Source organism: Sapajus apella, unplaced genomic scaffold (assembly GCF_009761245.1).
Source record: "Sapajus apella isolate SASKATOON/1434 unplaced genomic scaffold, GSC_monkey_1.0 scaffold25, whole genome shotgun sequence".
Taxonomy (NCBI): Eukaryota; Metazoa; Chordata; class Mammalia; order Primates; family Cebidae; genus Sapajus; species Sapajus apella.
This window is the reverse complement of record NW_022436965.1, coordinates 4,505,796-4,527,773: the sequence shown is the minus strand read 5'-3', so window position 1 is coordinate 4,527,773 and position 21,978 is coordinate 4,505,796. Positions and strand designations below refer to the sequence as shown.

The 21,978-nt window shown below is 38.8% G+C and overlaps 1 long non-coding RNA gene across 1 annotated transcript; it reads right to left on the bottom strand.

Annotated features, from left to right (window-relative positions):
• Positions 1–7,695: 7,695 nt before the first annotated feature.
• Positions 7,696–19,185, bottom strand: LOC116559998. The gene is made up of 3 exons (XR_004272729.1): positions 19,030–19,185; positions 12,580–12,584; positions 7,696–7,705 (listed from the first exon to the last, which is right to left on the bottom strand). It is a non-coding gene; the product is annotated as an uncharacterized LOC116559998 (long non-coding RNA).
• Between the last annotated feature and the right edge of the window lie 2,793 nt (positions 19,186–21,978).

Sequence of the window (21,978 nt, the reverse complement as noted above, 5' to 3'; positions counted from 1 at the left end):
TTCCCATCTGAATGGGGAGTTCAATAAGAAATTCTGAATGTAGTAGATGGTTCTGCTGCCCTGACTTGCCCTATAAAAATATTTTGTGCCACATTTGTTTTCTGTTTCTTAGAATAAATTGGTTTAATGAAGATTTAATGAAGTTCCAAAGTTTCAACAATAAAATCTTTGTGGACTAACAAAAGCAAATTTAGTGTTCTTACAAACAAATCCACCTAGGTACATGTTTAGCCCTTAATCTGAAAACTAGCTTAACATCTGTTTGTTAAATTTCATCAAATTTCTCCAAAATCCTAGTTGCCTCAGGAATAAAATAAGGATAAGAAAGCATCTAGAACTTTAAATAAGGTGGGATTTGTTAGAGTCAGGCAAAGGGTTTATTAAAGGTGAAGACACTGACTTTGTTTCTTAGTGAACGCAGTAAGCTTCTCTGAGGTTTCCAGGCTTGGTCTAAACCCTTTGGAAATTGTCTGATGGGCCCAAGACTCTTGCCCCTCCTAAGGTTAGGCAACATTCAGTGACTAAGAGTATAAAATGATGTGAGGCTCAATAGAAATATCATGCAGATAATATAAAACAGTAGCTAGAAAAACAATAAGTTCAAAATCATTAAAAAGGATTAAGTTTAGAATGTGAACAATTTCCTGGTGTTTACAGAAAATCACTTCTCCAAAGTTCTTAGAACTTAAATACATATTATGACTTTCCAGGAGAGGGCTGTAGTTTCCGATATGTTTTCAAATGATTTTGTCCTGGGACATTTGATGTCTCTAGTGCTTCAGTGAATACCCTTTGATATGTTCTACTGTACAGTTTTTGGTTATTCAGCTATTGATTAGTCAGCTTATAAGATATCCTGTCTTGTCAGTTCTGGTCTGAACGGTGTGGTCTCCTCTACTCTGAGAGCTCCTAGGGGACTCTACCACAGCCCCAGTATCCTGTGGCCTGCAGATGTGGAGGTCCGTGTGCCCTCCACTGGATTTTGGAAGCCTGTGACAAGAGGATGTAAAGCTTTGTGACTTTCAAGGCGGATCATAAATGGCAGTAAGACTTCTACCTCATTCTGTTGATGCTTACTCTAAACCCGGCCACCTTGCCAGGAAGAAACCCAGACAGCTCATGGAGAAGCTCATATAGAGAGGAGGCAAGGCCCACAGCCCTAGCCAAACTCTCAGCTGAAAGCCAGCACCAATTTGCCAGCCTTGTGAGTAAGCCATCTTGAAAGTGAATCTTCCAATCCCCAGTCAAGCCTCCTCAGCCAGTCCTGCCCAAATTGCAGATTTATGACCAAAGTAAATGATAGTTGCTATTTTAATCCCCCAAGTTTTGGGATGGTTTGTTATGCAGCAACATAATTGTTATGGATTTTGCTACCTGAAAGTGGAGTGCTGCAAAAACAAAAACCTAAACCATAGGGCACTGACTTTGGAACTGAGCACTGGGCAGAAGATAGAAGGAAAAGATTGAGTGAAATTATAAAGGGCCTCAAGGAGAATTAACAGAAGCCAAAGGGCCTTTGTCAAAACTCAAAGGATAGTAAGGAGAATGTTATTAGCGGCTGGAGGATAGATGACCCTTAAAGAAGAAATGTTGGATGGCATCGTTACCTTCAGTAACAAGGAAAATAGAGGCTGGGCACAGTGGCTCCCCCCTGTAATTTCAGCACTTTGGGAGACTGAGGCAGGTGGATCACTTGAGGTTAGGAGTTCGAGACTAGCCTGGCCAACATGGTGAAACCCCATCTCTCAAAATACAAAAAAATAGCTGGACGTGGTGGCTCACACCTGTGGTCCCAGCTACTCCAGAGGCTGAGACAGGAGAATCGCCTGGACACAGCAGGCAGAGGTTGCAGTTAGCCGAGACTACACTACTGTACTCCAGCCTGGGCGACAGAGAGAAACTCTGCCTCTAAAAAAAAAAAGAAAAAGAAAAAGAAAAAAAGAAAAGAAATAAAAGAAAAAGAAAATAGAGAAAATACTTAATGAATTCAATGATCTAGCTAAGGAGAGTCTCAAGTAGAAGATTGACAGGGCCAACTGGCAGCTTCTGGCTACCTAAAGTAAAATGTGGGGAAAAAGATAAGCTAAATGAAGAACTGTTAAATATAAGTGAACAATGAACTCCTGAATTTGAAAAGAAAACTTTCTCATTCACATCTGTCCAAGCAGCAAATAATAACCAAATTCAGAAAGGGCTTCACACCAAAGATCTAATCCAGTGTGGACTATAATATCCTGTGTAACAACTTCAGAAGGATCCAGGGCAGTGCCTCAGAGGACCTGTCCTCTCTTAAACACAAGGTTTCTAAGAATGGTTAAGGGGACATGTCACTGCAGTCTCGTGGGGAATCCAAAGGAGAGAATGGCTCATCTCAAAGAGATTTATGGGTGTGGTGTTTTGTAGTATAGCTGATTATGAATCATTAAGCACTCCAGTTTATTTGTTTGTTTGTTTGTTTTGAGGCAGAGTCGCACTCTGTTGCCCAGTGCAGCGACACGATCTCGACTCACTGCAACCTCCACCTCCTGAGTTGAGGCAGTTCTCCTGCCCCAGCCTCCTGAGTAGCTGGAATTGCAGGCTTGTACCACCAAGGCTGTTGAATTTTTAAAAAAAATTTTTACACTTTTTATTGAAGTAAAGGAACATACAAAAATACACATACTAGAAGTGTTAAAACTCAGTTATCACTAAGTGAATTCATCCATGCAATCTTCATCCAGATCAAGAAACAGAATATTACCAGTATCCCAGAAGATCCTCAGTATCCCAGTGTTCTCTCCTACTCTGTACCTCCTCAAGTGTATAGTTAATATTATTTTTAAAATTGTACTTTAAGTTCTGGGATACATGTGCAGGAAGTGCAGGTTTATTACATAGGTATACATGTGCCATGGTGGTTTGCTGCACCCATCAACCCGTCATCTACATTAGGTATTTCTCCTAATGCCATCCCTCCCCTACCCTCTACCTCCTGTCGCCCTCAGACAGGCCCTGGTGTGTGATGTTCCTTCCGTGTCCATGTGTTCTCACTGCTCAACTCCCACTTATGAGTGAGAACATGTGGTGTTTGGTTTTCTGTTCCTGTGTTAGTTTGCTGAGATTATGGTTTCTAGCTTTATCCATGTACCTGCAAAGGACATGAACCCATACTTTTTTATGGCTGCATAGTATTCTGTGTTGTATATGTGGCACATTTTCTTTATCCAATCTATCATAGATGGGCATTTGGGTTGATTCCAAGTCTTTGCTATTGTGAACAGTGCCACAGTAAACATACGTGTGCATGGGGAAAAAAAAAGATATCCTGTCTCTTTGATCATCATTTATTCTATTCTGCTTATCATGCCAAGAAGTCATTTCAGCTAAATTGTAGTTAGAGAAAGGAGATAAAATGATAAAATGTAAATCAGTTTATTTCACTAACTATTTGTAGGTTTAGCTTGTGGTGTCTTTGGTTTTGTTTTCACGTGGTGAATCGTACATTTATTTCATTGGCTAATAATTGCCTCCCCTACCCCCACCCCTCTAGCAACTTTTTTGCTCCTTTTTTTCCAGGGACTTGCCTTTCTCTGTCTCCTACAGCATGGAAGCAGTGCTGTTCCTACAGTATGATCCTGCCTCCTGCCCATAGGTAACAACCTGACTCAAGTTAGCTCAAAAAGAATATGATTAGGTCCCATTTGTCTATTTTGGCTTTTGTTGTCAATGCTTTTGGTGTTTTGGTCATGAAGTCCTTGCCTACACCTAATCAAACTCCACAGCTTCTGCACAGCAAAAGAAACAGTCATTAGAGTGAATCGGCAACCAACAGAATGGGAAAAAATTTTTGCAGTTTACCCATCTGACAAAGGGCTGATATCCAGAATTTACAAAGAACTAAAACAGATTTACAAGAAAAAAACTAACAAGCCCATTCAAAAGAGGGCAAAGGATATGAACAGATACTTTACAAAAGAAGACATACATGAGGCCAAGAAACATATGAAAAAATACTCATCATCACTGGTCATCAGAGAAATGCAAATCAAAACAACATTGAGATACCATCTCACGCCAGTTAGAATGGCGATCATTAAAAAATCTGGAGACAACAGATGCTGGAGAGGATGTGGAGAAATAGGAACACTTTTGCACTGTTGGTGGGAGTGTAAATTAGTTCAACCATTGTGGAAGACAGTGTGGCGATTCCTCAAGGACCTAGAAATAGAAATTCCATTTGACCCAGCAATCCCATTAGTGGGTATATATCCAAAGGATTACAAATCGTTCCACTATAAGGACACGTACACACGAATGTTCATTGCAGCACTGTTTACAATAGCAAAGACCTGGAACCAACCCAAATGCCCATCGATGATAGACTGGACAGGGAAAATGTGGCATATATACACCATGGAATATTATGCAGCCATCAAAAACGATGAGTTTGTGTCCTTTGTAGGGACATGGATGAACCTGGAAACCATCATTCTCAGCAAACTGACAGAAGAGCAGAAGATCAAACACCGCATGTTCTCACTCATAGGCGGGTGTTGAACAATGAGAACACATGGACACAGGGAGCGGAGCACTACACACTGGGGTCAGTGGTGGGGAAATAGGGGAGGGATGGTGGAGGGTGGGGAGCTGGGGAGAGATAGCAAGGGGAGAGATGCCAGATGTAGGTGATGGGGAGGAAGGCAGCAAATCACACTGCCATGTGTGTTCCTATGCAACAATCTTGCATGTTCTTCACATGTACCCCAAAACCTAAAATGCAATAAAATAAACAAATGGGGGGGGAAAGCACTAATTAAGGACAAAAAAAAGAATATGATATTAGATTGTAAAAAAGAACAGTTACTTACTAATTACTAAACCTCAACCTTGCGTGCTGTTGGAAGCCATGTTTTCTGTCACATGGGCCTGTAAACAAGAAAAGTAAGGGGTAGCAGGGGGAGACAGACAAAAAGAGAGAAACAGAGGAAAGGGGAGAAGAAGGAAGGGGAGGAGGAGAGGGAATGGTGAAGCAGTTTCACATAGATAAGCAAAGATGAAAGTTGGGGAGAGACTCTTGACTGACTTAAATTTCCATCTCAGTTGCTCTTGAGGAAGCTGTATCTGTCCTTGTGTTCAGTGAGATAATTGACTACCTATGCTATAGTCCCCCCTTTGTTTTCTACACTAGTCAGTTTCAGTTACTGTAACCTAAGGAATTATACTTATTTCATCTAGACACAAATAATTTAATTGTTGGGTAAAGTCATAGGCATTATATCTAATTTATGATGTTCTGCTATCCATAGAAAGTTCATATTTTTTATTTATTTATTTTATTTTTGAGATACAATCTTGCTCTGTTGCCCAAGCTGGAATGCAGTGGTGCAATCTTGGCTCACTGCAGCCTCGGCCTCCAGGGTTCGAGCAATTCTCCTGCCTCAGCCTCCTGACTAGCTGGGATTACAGGCTCCCGCAACCATTCCCAGCTAATTTTTTATTTTATTTTATTTTTAGCAAAGATGGAGTTTCACCGTGTTAGCCAGGCTGGTCTCGAACCCCTGACCTCAAGTGATCCACCTGCCTTGGCCTCCCAAAGTGCTGGGATTACAGGCATGAGCCACCATACCCAGCCCGTATTTATTTTTTAAACTGACATTTAATATATAAGTCCAGGTCCTTTTAATAGGTTCAGTTTACAGAAAATCATAGGTAAGCTATTGTTTTCAGAAAACTAATACATTAAATCAATTAACACAAATATTAATTGAGTATATACTTCTGAAGGATGTGTAACAGAGAAAGGGAAGGAGATACTCCAAGAGAGTTAACAGCATGAAGAAAGGCAGGGGAATATAACAGTGAACATAACAGTGAACAGTATGCCTTATGGTACCAGAGAGCTAATTGTGAAGCATAAATATGATAAACTCAGATGCCTCCAAGAACAAGTTGGGAGAATCTGGAATTCCAGTATTTATGGCTGAGAGCCGAAGGCAGAGAAATGCTATTTCATTACTATTTTTATGGCCTTTTTTCTATCTTTATTTTTTCTGGAGAAATGCTCCACTGCGATGTTTTTAAAAATTTAGATATAGGCCAGGCATGGTGGTTTGTGCCTATAATTCCAGAGCATTGGGAGGCTGAGGTGGAGGGATGGCTTGAAGCCAAGAGATTGAGACCAGCCTGGGCAATATAGTGAGACTCTGTCTCTACAAAAATAAAAATAAAAAATTAGACTGGCATAGTGTTGTGTGCCTGTAGACCTAGCGACTCAAGAGGTTGAGGTGGGAGCATTGTTTGAGCCCATGAGTTGGAGGATGCAGTGAACTATGATTACACAACTGCACTCCAGCCTTGGTGACAGAGTGAGACCATTTCACACACAAACACAAAATCTGGTTATATAGTTATCTTCACACACTCAACTTATATAGAAAAGAGAATAATATCACTTCCCCTTTAGCCAAATCAGGAGAGATTCTTAATAAACAGTTAATGTATTTCCTAGATATGCTGCATAAATTATACCTTGGGTAAAAATAAATATTTTTTTAAATCTTTGTACTTTATTTCAGTGTTGCACTACAGATTTATTTTTGCATTTAGCAGGTTCTTCTGAGTCTTTGGTGTTAATGTTGCAACATCATTGGTTATCTCTATGAATAGTATTCTGGAAACAAATATTCAGTTGACATATTAAGAACTTCTTTCTTGTCAGTAACTTTAATTAACTTTACACGTATTGTATGATTAATTCCTTCAGCAACTCTATAAAGAAAGCATTATTCTCATGTCAAGACTGAGAATTAAAATATGAAACCTTACTTAAAGCCACACTCTTGACAGTAGAACAAGAATTTAAACTGTTTGTCTAACCTTCACTGCTTTACTGTACTGCAGTCAGGAAAGCCATTAAAAGTGTCTCAGGTCCATCAAAATTTCAATGTTGCTACATTTGACTCCTTTCACTGTTCTGAGATAAGATTCTCTATCATTCATATTTAGTGGAAGCATCAAATTCTCTTTATCATTCAAGGAAACTATTTGGGCAATACTTCTATCCTGAAACTATGACTGCATCCCTTTCACTCTATCCAGTTTTTTTTCTTTTTTCTCTCTTTCTTTTAAGACGGACTTTGCTCTTGTTGCCCAGGCTAGAGTGCAATGGCATACTCTTGGCTCACTGCAACCTGCCTTCCAAGTTCAAGTGATTCTCCTGCCTCAGCCTCCTGAGTAGCTGGGATTACAGGCATGCACCACCACGCCTGGCTAATTTTGTATTTTTAGTAGAGACAGGATTTCTCCATGTTGGCCAGGCTAGTCCACTTTTTTATAGTCTGAAATACATTTCATCATACCTGCTTTTAATAATTATTCATCAGGAGCTTTTCCTGAAAAAAAATCTCTGAAATATGAATTTTGTCATTTCCTCTCATGTTACTTTCAGCAAGTTAGAGATGGCATTATAATAATCAGTAATTGCAAGGCTTTGGATAAACCTCATGGCTATCCTGCCAACACCATATAAATAATACATTAAAATAATATAATGTATTTTTATTTTTGTAAATGAAGAGTTTCACTCTTCACAGCATTCTATCACATCCCATTTTATGTGGATCTGGTAAAGAGCAAGGGTTTCCTTTTTTTTTTTTTGAGACTGAGTCTTGCCCTGTCTCCCAGGCTGGAGTGCAGTGGCGCGATCTCAGCTCACTACAACCTCCCCCTCCCAGGTTCAAGCGATTCTCCTGCCTCAGGCTCCTGAGTAGCTAGGACTACAGACATGCACCACCACACCTGGATAAGTTTTGTATTTTTAGTAGAGATGGGGTTTCACCATGATGGTCAGGCTGGTCTCAAACCCCTGACCTCGTGATCCCCCCGCCTTGGCCTCCCAAAATGCTGGGATTACAGGTATGAGCTACCACACCTGGCCCAAGAGTTTCAAGATAGCAGATTGTTAAACTGTAATATTAAATGCTACCCTTATTTACATGACTCAGTTTAAACTTTAATATTAAATGCTATCCCTATATTACATGACTTATTTAATAATGTTATACTCTGAAAGTTAAGAATCTGGGGCTGGGTTAACCCAGGGAAGGAGATGAATTCCAGAGTGAAGCAAGGAAGCAGAAAAATAATAACATAAGAAAGATTATCACATTAGAAAATAATCTCTTTGTTGCTTTCCAAGGAGGCAGGAACAGAATGGGGAATAAAAAGAAGTATTTATAAAAAGCTGTAACTGGTAATAAAAAAGCAAGGCACTTAAGTAGTATCCCAGAAGCCACATTACTTTAGCTTTGCAGAAATTAGGAAATAAGCAGATAGGGAAATGGGGAAGAAATCATGGTTCAGCATCCCAATTTTATTGTCAAATATAATTTTATCTTGGCCACTTCCTTTTTTAAAATGCTGTTGGATTACACAACGTTAATTACAGGATTTCCGGAGTATTCAGAATGCAGTAAATTCTGTATTCCTAGCATTTTTTTTTTAGATGTGGCAAATATTTGTTGGGTTTTGGCTGCCCAATATCTTGTTTTGCTTCTGGCATGAGATTTGCTTTTAGAATTAACATTTTCCCCTTGGATATAATCCAATTGGACAGAAATCACATGTTCTGTCCTAACTAAAGGTTCAGAAACTTAACACTGAACAAGTACTCATAGAGACTTCATTATCTGGGCTGTGTTCTCAGTGATAGATTTTTAGCCTTAATTATAGTTAGGTATTTCACACAAATTGTGCCAATTAGATGTTATTACCTTGTAATTCGATCTTGAACAAAGTGACAAAGAGAATGTATTTATTTCATTGGTGATGTCTTAATGCTTTAACCAAGAAAGTTTTATAGTTCTTATAGATTTGCTCTGTTTCCTGAGTTTTCTCCAGTCTTTCTATAGATTCTTTGATCTCCTGTTGACCTTCCAATACATTCCTATTGCTTAGTTAAAAACCTTGCTGATTAACCATACAATCTTACTCTCTTACCATTACAACCCAAGTCTTGATTTCTCATTGCCTTCTCAGAGGTGGTTTCTGTACCTAGCAACAAACTCCAGCAGATATAGTAGACCTTCCACATGCAGTCAAAGGGAAGCCAACAATTTATTTATTCAACAAAAATATATGGAGTACTTACTATATGCTGGACACTATTGTCAGAGATTTGAGTGGTGAACAAGCAAATCTTGGCTTCTTTTCTCAAAGAGTTTATAGTCTTCCTGACATCATGGTGGCTAAGTGGTATGTTACCATTCTGGGAAGAATTTGAAACCAAGAATATAAAAGAAGAATGCATGTCAGGAGTTCGAGACCAACGTGGGCAACATGGTGAAACCTCTTCTCTCTCTCTCTCTCTGTCTCTCTCTCTTTCTCTGTCTCTCTCTCGACAGTGTTTCTCTCTTTCATCCAGGCTGGAGTGAAGTGGTATGATCTCAGCTCACTGTACCCTCTGCCCCCGAGTTCAAGAGCTCCTGCCTCAGCTTCCTGAGTAGCTGGTATTATAGGTGTGTGTCACCACGCCTGACTAATTTTTGTATTTTTAGTAGAGACAGGGTTTCACCATTTTGGCCAGGCTGGTCTCAAACTCCTGACCTCAGGTGATCTAACCACCTACATCTTCCAAAGTGCTAGGATTACAGGCATGAGCCACTACACCCGGCCTGAAACCCCTTCTCTACTAAAAATACAAATTAGCTGTGTATGGTGGTATGTGCCTTTAGTGCCAGCTTCCCGGGAAGCTGAGGTAGGAGGATTGCTTGAGTCCAATAGGCAGAGGTTGCACTGATTGGTGATTGCACCACTGCACTCCAGCCTGGGTGACCGAGAGAAGACCCTGACTCAAAAATAAATAAATAAAAGGATACATGGGGAGGGACAGAAAGAAACTGAGATGTTGTGAGGATATAGTAAGGAAAGAATATAAAGGTCATATGGGTAATTAACAGTTTTTTTTTTAAATAAAAGGAACTATATGTATAGGCTCTAATTAATATAGTTATGTTTTTACATATCTAATTATTTACCAAAGCTGCTCCGACTTTCTATTCCTGATATCTTTGCCTTAATTCAGGCTCTCCTTATTAAATATTGTGTTTATTAGCTTCCTCTAGTGCAGTGATACCATTAACCTTCACCCACCCTTCTCCTCTCTACTCCTAGCCCAACATCCACAATACACTGCATTTTTTGTGCAGCAGATGCGGGAAGGAATTCAGCTACAAATTCTCATTCATGCATCACAGAGTCAACAGTAGTGAAAACCTTTATGTGTGTAGCAAATGTGGAAAATCCTTCAGACAAAGCTCCACCCTTAGTCAACACTGGAGAAAGCATACTGGCACAAGGTGTTAACAAATGCAGAGAATACAGGAAATCTTTTACCCTAAGAAATCTCCTCACTGAACACCACAAAGTTCACACTGGAACACAGCCTCATGCGTGCTGTGAATGTGGCACATCTTCTCACCATAGTTCTAACCTCAGTGAGTATTGGACAGTTCACACTTGAGAAAGGCCCTTTGAAGGCAAAGAATGTAGGGATTGCCTTTCTACTCTGCAAACTGTTTATATCAGTCCCTGCTCAAAAATTTTCAGTAGCTCTTCAATGCTTTTCTAGTATGTCAGGCATACAAGGGACTTTAATGCCATGACATTTACCTGCTTCTTTCAATTTCATACCTTGGCACTTTTCATAGCACACTTGCGTTCTATCCCTTTGAAAGTAATCCAGGTTACTTGATGTAATCTTCTTTTCTCTGGCCTCCTTACTCTTTCAACTCTCTACCTCTAGATTAAAATTTTAGATTCAGTCGATTTTACTGTTATTATGTTGTGATAGCCATACCACAGACTGGATAGGTTAAAAAAAATCTAAATTCTACATCCAAGAGGTAGAAATCCAAAGCAATATTTGTAGATGTTGACTTTGCTTTAATGCAGATGGAATGCTCCATTCTAAAATTAACCATTGGGAAGGCTCAAGAGAAATTGTTGTTCTGCTGTAGAGGCAGATCTGAGGCTCGGTAGCACTGTCCACTGTCCAAGGAAACCTGTGCCAGGGTCAGGATAGGCACCCTTGTACCCAGGCTCCCACAATGGTCAACTGTGGCTCCTGGCCTTGTTCTGGCTGCAAAGTTAAATGGTTGCAGCCAGGCTGAGGGTCCCAGCTCAGGTGGCTGGCGTGGAGCAGAGGATACAGAGGCACCCTTTGAACTGAGTGTTTCTGTATATTTGTCATAGGCCAGGACTGCCAAGGCAGGGTTTTTTTCCCAGAACATCTAGCCCTACACTATGTGTACTTTGATCTTGAGAGACGTATTTTACTTGATCAGGAACACAACTCATTCAGAAACTGTGCATGTGTGGGACATGTATGAAATAATTTTATTTCAGGGCAAAACTTCAACAGCACCAGAAGTGCAAATGGGAGACAATTCCTCCAGAATCATTGTGGACAGGGAAGATCTGTGAATCACAGAAGCCCTTTATCTGCTGGGAGGTTAGGGAAGACTTTCAGGGCACCCTGGGATATTCCCAGCAGCAGGCCACTTACAATGGGGAGAAATCAGTCATAATCATCTAATTCAGGGCCCACTTTCACAGTAGAAAAATCATTATATATGGGGAGAGTGCCATTAGCTGCAAACACACACTTGTTCAGGACCAGGATATCCACCCTGGAAGACAACATTTTGTGTGTAGTAGATGCGGGAAGGAATTCAGCTACAAATTCTCACTCATACATCACAGAGTCAACAGTGGCGAAAACCTTTATGTGTGTAGCAAATGTGGAAAATCCTTCAGACAAAGCTCCACCCTTAGTCAACACTGGAGAAAACATACTGGCACAAAGTGTTAACAAATGCAGAGAATACAGGAAATCTTTTACCCTAAGAAATCTCCTCACTGAACACCACAAAGTTCACACAGGAACACAGCCTCATGCATGCTGTGAATGTGGCACATCTTCTCACCATAGTTCTAACCTCAGTGAATATTGGACAGTTCACACTTGAGAAAGGCCCTTTGAAGGCAAAGAATGTAGGAAATCCTTTAGAGAAAGTACTGGCCTCATTATCAGTTACCAGAATGTTCATAGAGGTGTTAAGGCTGTTGGGGGTGGGGAATGTGGGAAATCAGAGGAAAATATGACCTCATGGGTCACTAGAGAGAGAAAGACCTTATGAGTGTGGTGAATGTGGGAATCTTTTACCTGTGCCTCTGTCCTCCATTGCCATCAGAGAGTTCTTACTGGAGATGGGCCTTATGAGTATAGTGAAAGCAGGAAATTTCCTACCACTAGATCAACATTAAGTTGACATGAGAGAATTCACTCTGGAGAAAGCATTTATGAGTGTAGTGAACGCGGGAAATCCATTACCCACAGGAATCACTTCGGTACACACCCGCCAATTCACATAAGAGAAAGGCCTTAGATGTGTAGGGAATGTGCACTTTCCTGGAGGAGAGTCTCCGTGAGGAGCCTTTGGCCGACCTTGAATCTCATACATCCAAATGTTCACAATACGGAGATACCCTTTATGCTTCAGTTGTGTGGGTAGCATGTGTAGCTATCTTGTACTTTATAACCTACCCTAAGCTCTTGACAGAGTTATGTCACTGCTGGTTTTTGTGGCTGAGCCCATTTTACCTCCACCATCTGGTAGAGCCATAAAGTATGCATCAGTCACTACCCCCGATGTGCTCAAGAAAGCTGACCTTTGTGCCATCCCATTTGATTGAGGGAAGTAGGAGTACCCTGGGCCCTTAGGGGATTCTCATTCCCATCTCTCTGACTAGTCAGGGCATGAAACTGACCGATTTTTGGCTCAGAGAACAGCATATCTGTTTGGCTGGCAAGTTTAAAGGAAGGAACAACCTTTTCAAGGACATGTTAGTTTCCCATGATGCTTGTTTATGATGAATTTTGTTCAGCTCCCAAGTTCCCAACCTGCTGCACATTGTTTGGTGTGTACAATAATGAAAGCCTTACTATGTAAGTGATCTTCAATCTCTAGGCTGTATCATTGTTGAGGTGATTTTTTTTTTTAATGTGAAACTTTTAATTCCTGAATATCTCTTTAAATTTGTATTTTGGGGCTAAGATATACAAAAATAACATTTATTTAAGTAGAATTAATATCAATCAATCAATCAGTGATTTCCAGGGGCTAGTATTCAGAGAGGGATGAATAGGCAGAGCAAAGAGAATTTTCAAAAGATTGAAAATTCTTTGTATGATGCTGTAATAGTGAATACATATCAGTATACATTTGTTCAAATCCATAAAATGTAAAACATTGAGTGAACTCTAATATAAACTATGGAGTTTGGGTAATTATAATATGTAAAATGTAAGTTCCTTGGTTATGACTATGTTCCAGTCTGGTGGGGGATTTTTATAATTGGGAGGCTATGCATGTGTCGGGGCAAGGAGTACATGGGATATCTCTGTACCTTTCTCTGTATTTTGTTATGAATCAAAAACTTCTTAAAAATTAAAGTCTTTAAAAAAATAACACCCTGTCATGCTGCTGTGGCTGCTGGCTCATGTGAATGGACATGGATTCCACTGCCACCTCAATCAAGTATTTTGGTTACCAACACCTATTAAAGTGTGCCAGACATGGTGGCATGTGCCTGTAGTCGCAGCTACTCAGGAGGCTGAGGTGGGAGCATCACTTGAGCCCAGGAGTTCTGGGCTGTAGTGCACTATGTTGATTGGGGGTCTTCACTAAGTTCAGCATCAATATGGTGACCTCCCAGGAGGAGGCAAAAAAAAAAACTAAGGCAAAAAAAAAAAAAAAAAGAACCTAATATCACACTGAAAAGAACTAGAAAAACAAGAGCAAACCAGTCCCAAAGTTAGCAGAAGACAAGAAATACCCAAAATTGGAGCTGAACTGAGTGAAACTGAGGTGCAAAAAACTGTACAAAAGATCAGAGAATCCGGTAGTTGGTTTTTGAAAGAATAAATCAGATTGATAGATCACTAATTAGACTAATAAAGAAAAAAAGAGAGAAGATCCAAATAAACACAATCTGAAATGACAAAGGGGTCATTACCACAGACTTCACAGACATACAAAAATCCCTCAGAGACTTCTATAAACAACTCAGTGCACGCAAACTAGAAAACCTAGGGAAAAAATGGATAAACTTCTGGAAATATACAGCCTCCCAAGATTGAATGAGGAGGAAATTTCAATCCCTGAACAACCTAATAACAGGTTCTGAAATTGAATCAGTAGTTAAAAGCCTACCAGCCAGGAAAAGCCCAGGACCAGACACATTCACAGTCAAATTCTATCAAATATATAAAGAAGAGCTGGTATTATTCCTACTGAAATGATTCCAAAAAATTGAGGAGGATTTATTTCTTTATAACTCATTCTATGAGACCAACATCATTCTGATACCAAAACCTGGCAGATATGCAACAAAAAAACTAAAACTTCAGGCCAATACCTTTCATAAACATAGATGCAAAAATCCTCCACAAAATACTAGCAATCCAAATTTAGCAGCACATCAAAAAGCTTCTACTCCATAATCAAGCAGGCTTTATTCCTGGGATGTAAGTTTGGTTCAGCATAGGCAAATCAACAAATGTGATTCATCACATAAGCAAAACTAGAATTAAAAACCACATGATCATCTCAATAGATGCAGAAAATGCTTTCACTAAAATTCAACATTCCTTAATATAAAAACCCTCAACAATCTAGGCATTGAAGATATATACCTCAAAATAATGAGAGCCATCTATGACAAACCCACAGCCAATATCATATGGACTGGGCAAAACTAGAAGCATTTTTCTTGAGAACTGAAACAAGAACAAGGATGCTCACTGTCACCACTGCTGTTTAACATAGTACAGTAATCAGTCATGAAAAAGAAGTAACAGGCATCGAAATAGAGAAGGTTAAACTATCTTTGTTTGCAAATGATATGATTCTATACCTAGAAAACCCATAGTCTCTGCCCCAGAACTCCTAGATCTGACAAACAACTTCAGTAAAGTTTCAAGATACAAAATCAATGCACAGAAATCAGTAGCATTTCTATACATTAACAAAATCCAAGCTGAGGGCCAAATCAAGAACACAGTCCCAGTCACGATAGCCACAAAAAGAATAAAATACCTAGGAATACAGCTAACGAGGGAGGTGAAAGACCTAAACAAGTTTCTCTTGGCTTTTCAGATTGATGACATCAATAACCTTCTCACATTTCTGTATGACTAGTCTGTTTATTTGTCTTTTACATATAGTGAGACTTATTTCTGTTATCCTTAATATGAAATACTAGATTTACCTGCCTTTCATAAGGTTACATAGCATCTTAAACTTTTTCAAAGTGCTCATTTAAATTGTAATTCACTCATTTTTTAGCAGATGTTCATTGAGTGTCTATTATCTGTCAAACAGTAGTGTTGGTGGATTTAGTAGAGAATAAAACAAACATTTTAGTGGGGGAGCTCAATTATTTAATAGATGCTCATCTTCTCTGTGAGATGCAGAGACTGTACATGACACATTCAGAGCTATATGTCCAGGACCTGGCAAGACTGGCATGTAGTAGGTACTCAGTAAATATTCATTGGATATACTGTTGCTTTTAAAAACACATACAGAAAAACATTTTTAAAAAGCTTGGAGGCTGAGTGTGATGGCTCATACCTGTAATCCCAGCACTTTGGGAGCCCGAGGTAGGAGAATTGCTTGAGCCCAGGAGTTCAAGACCAGCTTGGGCAACATAGCAAGACCCTGTCCATACAAAAAATACATAAAGCTGGGCGTGATGGCATGTGTGGATGGTCCCAGCTACTTGGGAGTCTGAGGTGGGAGGATTGCTTGAGGTCCCAGGAGGTTGAGGTAGTAGTGAGCTATGATAGCACTACTGTACTCCAGCCTGGGTGACAGAACATGATCTTGTCTCAAAAAAAACCCCCAAACTCCCAAAACCTTGGAGTCATTAACAGTGTAATTGATGCTTATTGTTTTGTGCTAGACAATCAAGAAGAGTGGATTCCAAGGATCATCCTTATGGAGGAGATTCAGAAAAAGAGAAATGAAAAGGAACTAACCTTAGTTGAGTTATATTAGGTGCCAGGAACTGTACTAGATGCTTTATATCAACTATTTCATTTGTTACTTTAACAACTGGAGCTGGAAAGTATTGTTCCTCTCATTTTATTTATTTATTTATTTATTTATTTATTTATTTATTTATTTATTATTTACAGGATCTTGCTCTGTTGCCCAGGCTGGTCTTGAATTCTTGGGCTCAAGTGATCCTCCTGCCTCAGCCTCCCAAAGGGTTGGGATTACACGTGTGAGCTACTGCACCCAGACTCTATCTTCTCATTTTAAAGATGAGGGATTGAAGGTATTTTTCAAAGGTTTATTACAGGTTATCCTGGTGGCTCACACCTGTAATATCAGCACTTTGGGAGGTGGGAGGATCACGAGGTCAAGAGATCGAGACCATCCTGGCCAACATGGTGAAACCCTGTTTCTACTAAAAGCATTTTCTGGCATCATGGCATGTACCTGTAGTCCCAGCTACTTGGGAGGTTGAGGTAGGAGAGTCTCTTGAACCTGGGAGGCGGAGGTTGCAGTGAACTGAGATTGCACCACTGCACTCCAGCCTGGCAACACAGTGAGACTCTGTCTCAAAAAACAAAAATAAACAAACAGAAAGATTATCCTTTAGCTAGACTAGCAATTTCAATTGTCATTTTTACCTTTAGTATAATTTCTTGTCACATAAATTTTTATCTCTGAACTTTTCAGTGAAAGTTATGAAACTGTTTCCTTATATTTGGACTCTCCTCTTATTTTCAATTTGACAAACATTCATGTAGCACCTTCTTTAATTAAAGTGGAACATATAGTAGCTACAAATATGAGCACAAAAAAAAATACCTGCTGTGCAGGATCAAGCAGTTTCTCTTCTAAGTAGTAATAATTAATTTATATTTTTATGATTAAATTTTAAGGAATACAAACTGAAAACAACTTTTCCACAGTTCTGATTAAGCTGTGTCTTTTTTTTTTTCTTGAGACAGTCTTGCTCTGTCACCCAGGCTAGAGTGCATTGGTGTGATCTTGGCTCACTGCAACCTCTGCCTCCCTGGTTCAATCAATTTTCCTGCCTCAGCCTCCTAAGTAGCTAGGATTTCAGGTGTGCACCACCACACCCAGCTAATTTTTGTATTTTTAGTGGAGATGGGGTTTCACCATGCACCATGTTGGACAGGAGTCTTGAACTCATGACCTTGTGATCTGCCCACCTCAGCCTCCCAAAGTGATGAGATTACAGGTGTGAGCCACTGTGCCTGCCTAAACTATGTCTTTACATGCAGGTTAGAAAACTATGCTATTTAATATATAGTTGAACATTATAGCTATAATACAGTGTTGACTAAAGTTAAAAAAAAATTGGCAAGATGAAGGAAATCATCACAGAAAGTATATGGGGTTTTCCCCGATGTCAAATCATTCTGGCTTAATTAATGTAGAGAGAGTTCAGGGAGTTGGTGTATGAGGTCACCGTATGAAGTAACCGTTTATTATAAATTTGTGCCTGGAAGAATAAAGAAAGTTGGAGGTGAAACAGCAAATGCTGGAATTTTTTGAAAGACAGGTGATGGCATCTGGCTTTAATGCATGAAGGTGTTAGAGTTAAGAATCTGTATGGGCGGTTTATCGTGATGGTGGTAGTAATAAAGCAATACAGAAAGTATGTGTGTAAACAATTTTAATTGCCCTCCATTTAATTGCATACCCAAGAAAGTGTCATTTGTCTCTTTCTGTGGAGAATAAGTGCTCTCTTGTATGGTTTGGGATTGAAACTTTTATTTATATTTTGGGATGGGAGAAGGAAATGTTTCTCACATGGTATCTTTATTGAGCCAAGAATTCTCAGGTTACTATGTTAAAAATGATGAGCTCTCGAAGAAAAAGGTCATGTTAAAGCATATCTTTGTATCTCCATCTCATAAAAAAGTGACTGACATATGGTACGAACTCAATACATATTTATTAGTTTCTTAAATAATATTATGTGACACAGCTGTTATCCAAGCATGCTCTGGGAAACAGTGGGCATCTATGTGAGCTCAAAATCATCTATGGATAAAAGATTCATTCAAAGTGTGGCATAGACCAATGTATTTTAATATAACAATATGAAAAGTTTAGTTATATAGTTTCAGACTTCACCTCGCATTATACCTTTAAATAACTCACTATTCAAATTTTGATGTAGTATCAAAGACTATCTGTAATTATCTGAAAAGTCTACTAAAATAATCCTCATCTTTCCAACTACATATTTATGTGACATGGGATTTTTTTCATGGACTACAATTAAAGCAACATATTAAAATTGATTAAAGAAGCAGATTTAAGAATCCAACTATCTTTTTAATTGATACATGATAGTTGTACATGCTTGTAGGATATATGTGATATTTTGATACATGCATACAATGCATAATAAACAAATGAGGATTAATTGGAATATCCATTATTTCAAACAATTGTCATTCTTTTCTTCTTTCTTTTTTTTTTTTTTTGAAATGGAGTCTTGTTTTGTCACCCAGGCTGGAGTGCAGTGACAAAATCTCCGCTCACTGCAACCTCCACCTCCTGGGTTCAAGCTGTTCTTGTGCCTCAGCCTCCCAAGTAGTTGGGACTACAGGCACAGGCCATCACACCCTGCTAATTTTTGTATTTTTCTAGTAGAGACAGTGTTTTACCATGTTGGCCAGGCTGGTCTTGAACATCTAATCTCAAGTGATCCGCCTGCCTCAGCCTCCCAAATTGCTGTGATTACAGGTGTAAACCGCTGCGCCCAGCCTCAAAGAATTGTCATTTCTTTGTGTTAGAAATATTCCAAAGCTTTTATTCAGGCAACAACAAATTATTGTTAACCATAGTTGTCCTACTGTGCTATTGAGCACTAGAAATCATTCTTTCTGTTTTCGCACCCACTAACCAAAACTCTCATTATCATCTCTTCTTTCACCTTTATAGCCTCTGATAACTACTATTCTATTCTCTACCTCCATGAAATCAACCTTTTTAGCTCTCACATATGAATGAGAATATGCAATATTTGTCTTTCTGTGCCTGGTTTATTTCACTTAACACAATGCCTTTCAGTTCCATTCATGTTGCTGCAGATGACAGGATTAATTCTCTTTTTATGGCTTGATAATATTCCATTTTGTGTGTGTGTGTGTGTGTGTGTGTGTGTGTGTGTGTGTGTATTACATTTTCTTTATTCAGTTTCATCCATGGATACTTCAGTTGATACTATATCTTGGCAATTGACAATAGTGCTGCAATAAACTTAGGAGGGCAGACATCTCTTCGATATACTGATTTTGTTCTTTTGGGTATGTATCTAGCAGTGGGATTGCTGGATTACATGGTAGTTCTATTTTTAGTTTTTGTGAAGAGCCTTGATACTGTTTTCCATAGTGGCTGTACTAATTTATAATTCTTACCAACAGAACAAGTGTTAGATAACTTTTTATGCACCTTCCTTGGCATCTGCTATTTTCTTTTAGATAAAAGCCATTTTAACTGGGGTAAGATGATACCTCATTGTAGTTTTGATTTGCATTTTCCTGATTAGTTTTGTTGAAATTTTTTTCGTATCCCTGTTGGCCATTTGTATGTCTTCTTTGAGGAATGTCTATTCAGATCTCTTGCCCATTTTTTAATTGAATTATTTGATATTTTGCTATTGAGTTGAGTTCCTCATATATTCTAATTATTAATCTCATCTAATTGGTTTGCCAATATTTTATTGCATTCTATAGGTTGTTTTTTCACTTTGCTGATTGCTTCTTTTGGTGTGCAGAAACTTTTTAGCTTGATATAATCCCATTTGTGCATTTGTGTAATTTTGCTTTTGTTGTCTGTGCTTTTTAATGACTTACCAAAAACAATTTGCCCAGACCAATGATGTCATAAGATATGGTTACTCCATGTTTTCTTCTATGGGTTGGGTTTCATAATTTCAGGTCTTGCATTTAAGTGTTTTTTTTTTGGGTGGAGTGTGGCTCAGGAGCCAGGCTGGAGTGCAGTGGCGCAATCTTGCCTCACTGCAACTTCTGCCTCCTGGATTCAAGCGATTCTCCTGCCTCAGCCTCCAGAGCAGCTGGGACTACAGGTGCATGCCACCACACCCAGCTAATTTTTTGTGTTTTTAGTAGAGAAGGATTTTCACCATGTTGGCCAGCATGGTCTCAATCTCTTGACCTCCCAAAGTGCTCGGATTAGAGGTGTAAGCCACCATGCCCAGCCGCATTTAAGTCTTTATTACATTTTTATTTGATTTTTATATAAGGTGAGAGATAGGGATCTGGTTTTATTCTTCTGCATATGGTTATCCAACATCATTTATTGAAGAGACTGTTCTTTCCCCAATGCATATTCTTGGTACTTTTGTTGAAAATGAGTTGTCTGTGAATGCATGGATCTATTTTGGGGTTCTGTATTCTGTTCCTTTGGTTTATGTGTCTACTTTTATGCCAGTACCATGCTAATCCAGTTATAATAGCTTTGTAGTATAGTTTTGAAATTGGGTAATGTGATGCCTCCAGCTTTGCTCTTTTTACTCAGGATTGCTTTAGCTCTTTGGGAGTTTTATGGTTTCATACAAATTTTAGGGTTTTTTCTCTGTTTTTGTGAAGAATGTCATTGGCATTTTGATGAGGCTTGCATTAAATCTGTAGATCTCTTTGGAAGTATGGATATATTAACAATATTAAGTGTTCTCTACCATGAGCATGAAAATCTTTACATTTTTAAGTGTCCTTTTCAATTTCTTTCATCCATGTTTTATGGTTTTCTTTGTAGAGCTCTTTCACTTCTTTGGTTAGACTGATACCTAGAATTTTTCTGTAGCTATTGTAAATGGGATTACTTCTTGATTTCTTTTCCAGATTGTTTACCTCTGTTGTCATTTTTAAATGTTGATTTTGTATCCTGTAATTTTACTGAGTTTATGAGCTCTTTTGGTGAAATCTTTAGTTTATTCTAAGTATAAGATTATGTCATTTGCAAACACGAATAATTTGAGGCTGGGTGTGGTGGCTCATGTCTGTAATCCCAGCACTTTGGGAGGCTTTAGGAGAGCAGATTGTTTGAGCCCAGGAGTTTGAGACCAGCCTGGGCAACATGGCAAGACCTTGCCTCTACAAAACAAAAGAATAATTTGACTTCTTTCTTTCCAAGTTGGGTACCTGCCCTTTATTTCTTTCTTTTCTTTTGCCTAATTACTTTGGCTAGAACTTCCAATACCATGCTAAATAAAAGTAGAGAACATGGACATCCTTGTCATGTTTCAGGTCTTAGAGGAAAGGCTTTCAGTTTTTCCCAATTTAGTATAATAGCTGTGGGTCTGTTATATATAGCCTTTATTGTTTGATGTATGTTTCTTGTATATCCAGTTTTTTGAGAGTTTTTGCCATGAATAAATGTTGAATTTTATTGAGTGTATCTTCAACATCTATTGAAATAATCATATGATTTTTGCTCTTGATTCTGTTAATGTAATGTGTCACATTTATTGATTTGTGTATGATGAACCATCTTTTATCCCTGGGATGAACTTACTTGATTACAGTAAATGATCTTTTTAGTGTGCTGTTGAATTTAGTTTGCTAGTATTTTCTTGAGGATTTGTACATGTATGTACATCAGGATTGTCCTGTCGTTTTCTTTTGTTGTTGTGTCTTCATCTAATTTTGGTATAAGGATAATGCTAGCCTTATAGAATGAGATTGGAAGTATTCCCTCCTCTTCAATTTTTTTGGAACAGTCTCAGAAGAGCTGGCATTAGTTCCTCTTTAAATGTTTGGTAGAATTTAGCTGGAAAGACATCAGGGTTTGGGCTTTTCTTTGATGGGATATTATTGATTACTGCATTTATCTCATTACTCATTATTGGTCTGCTTGGGCT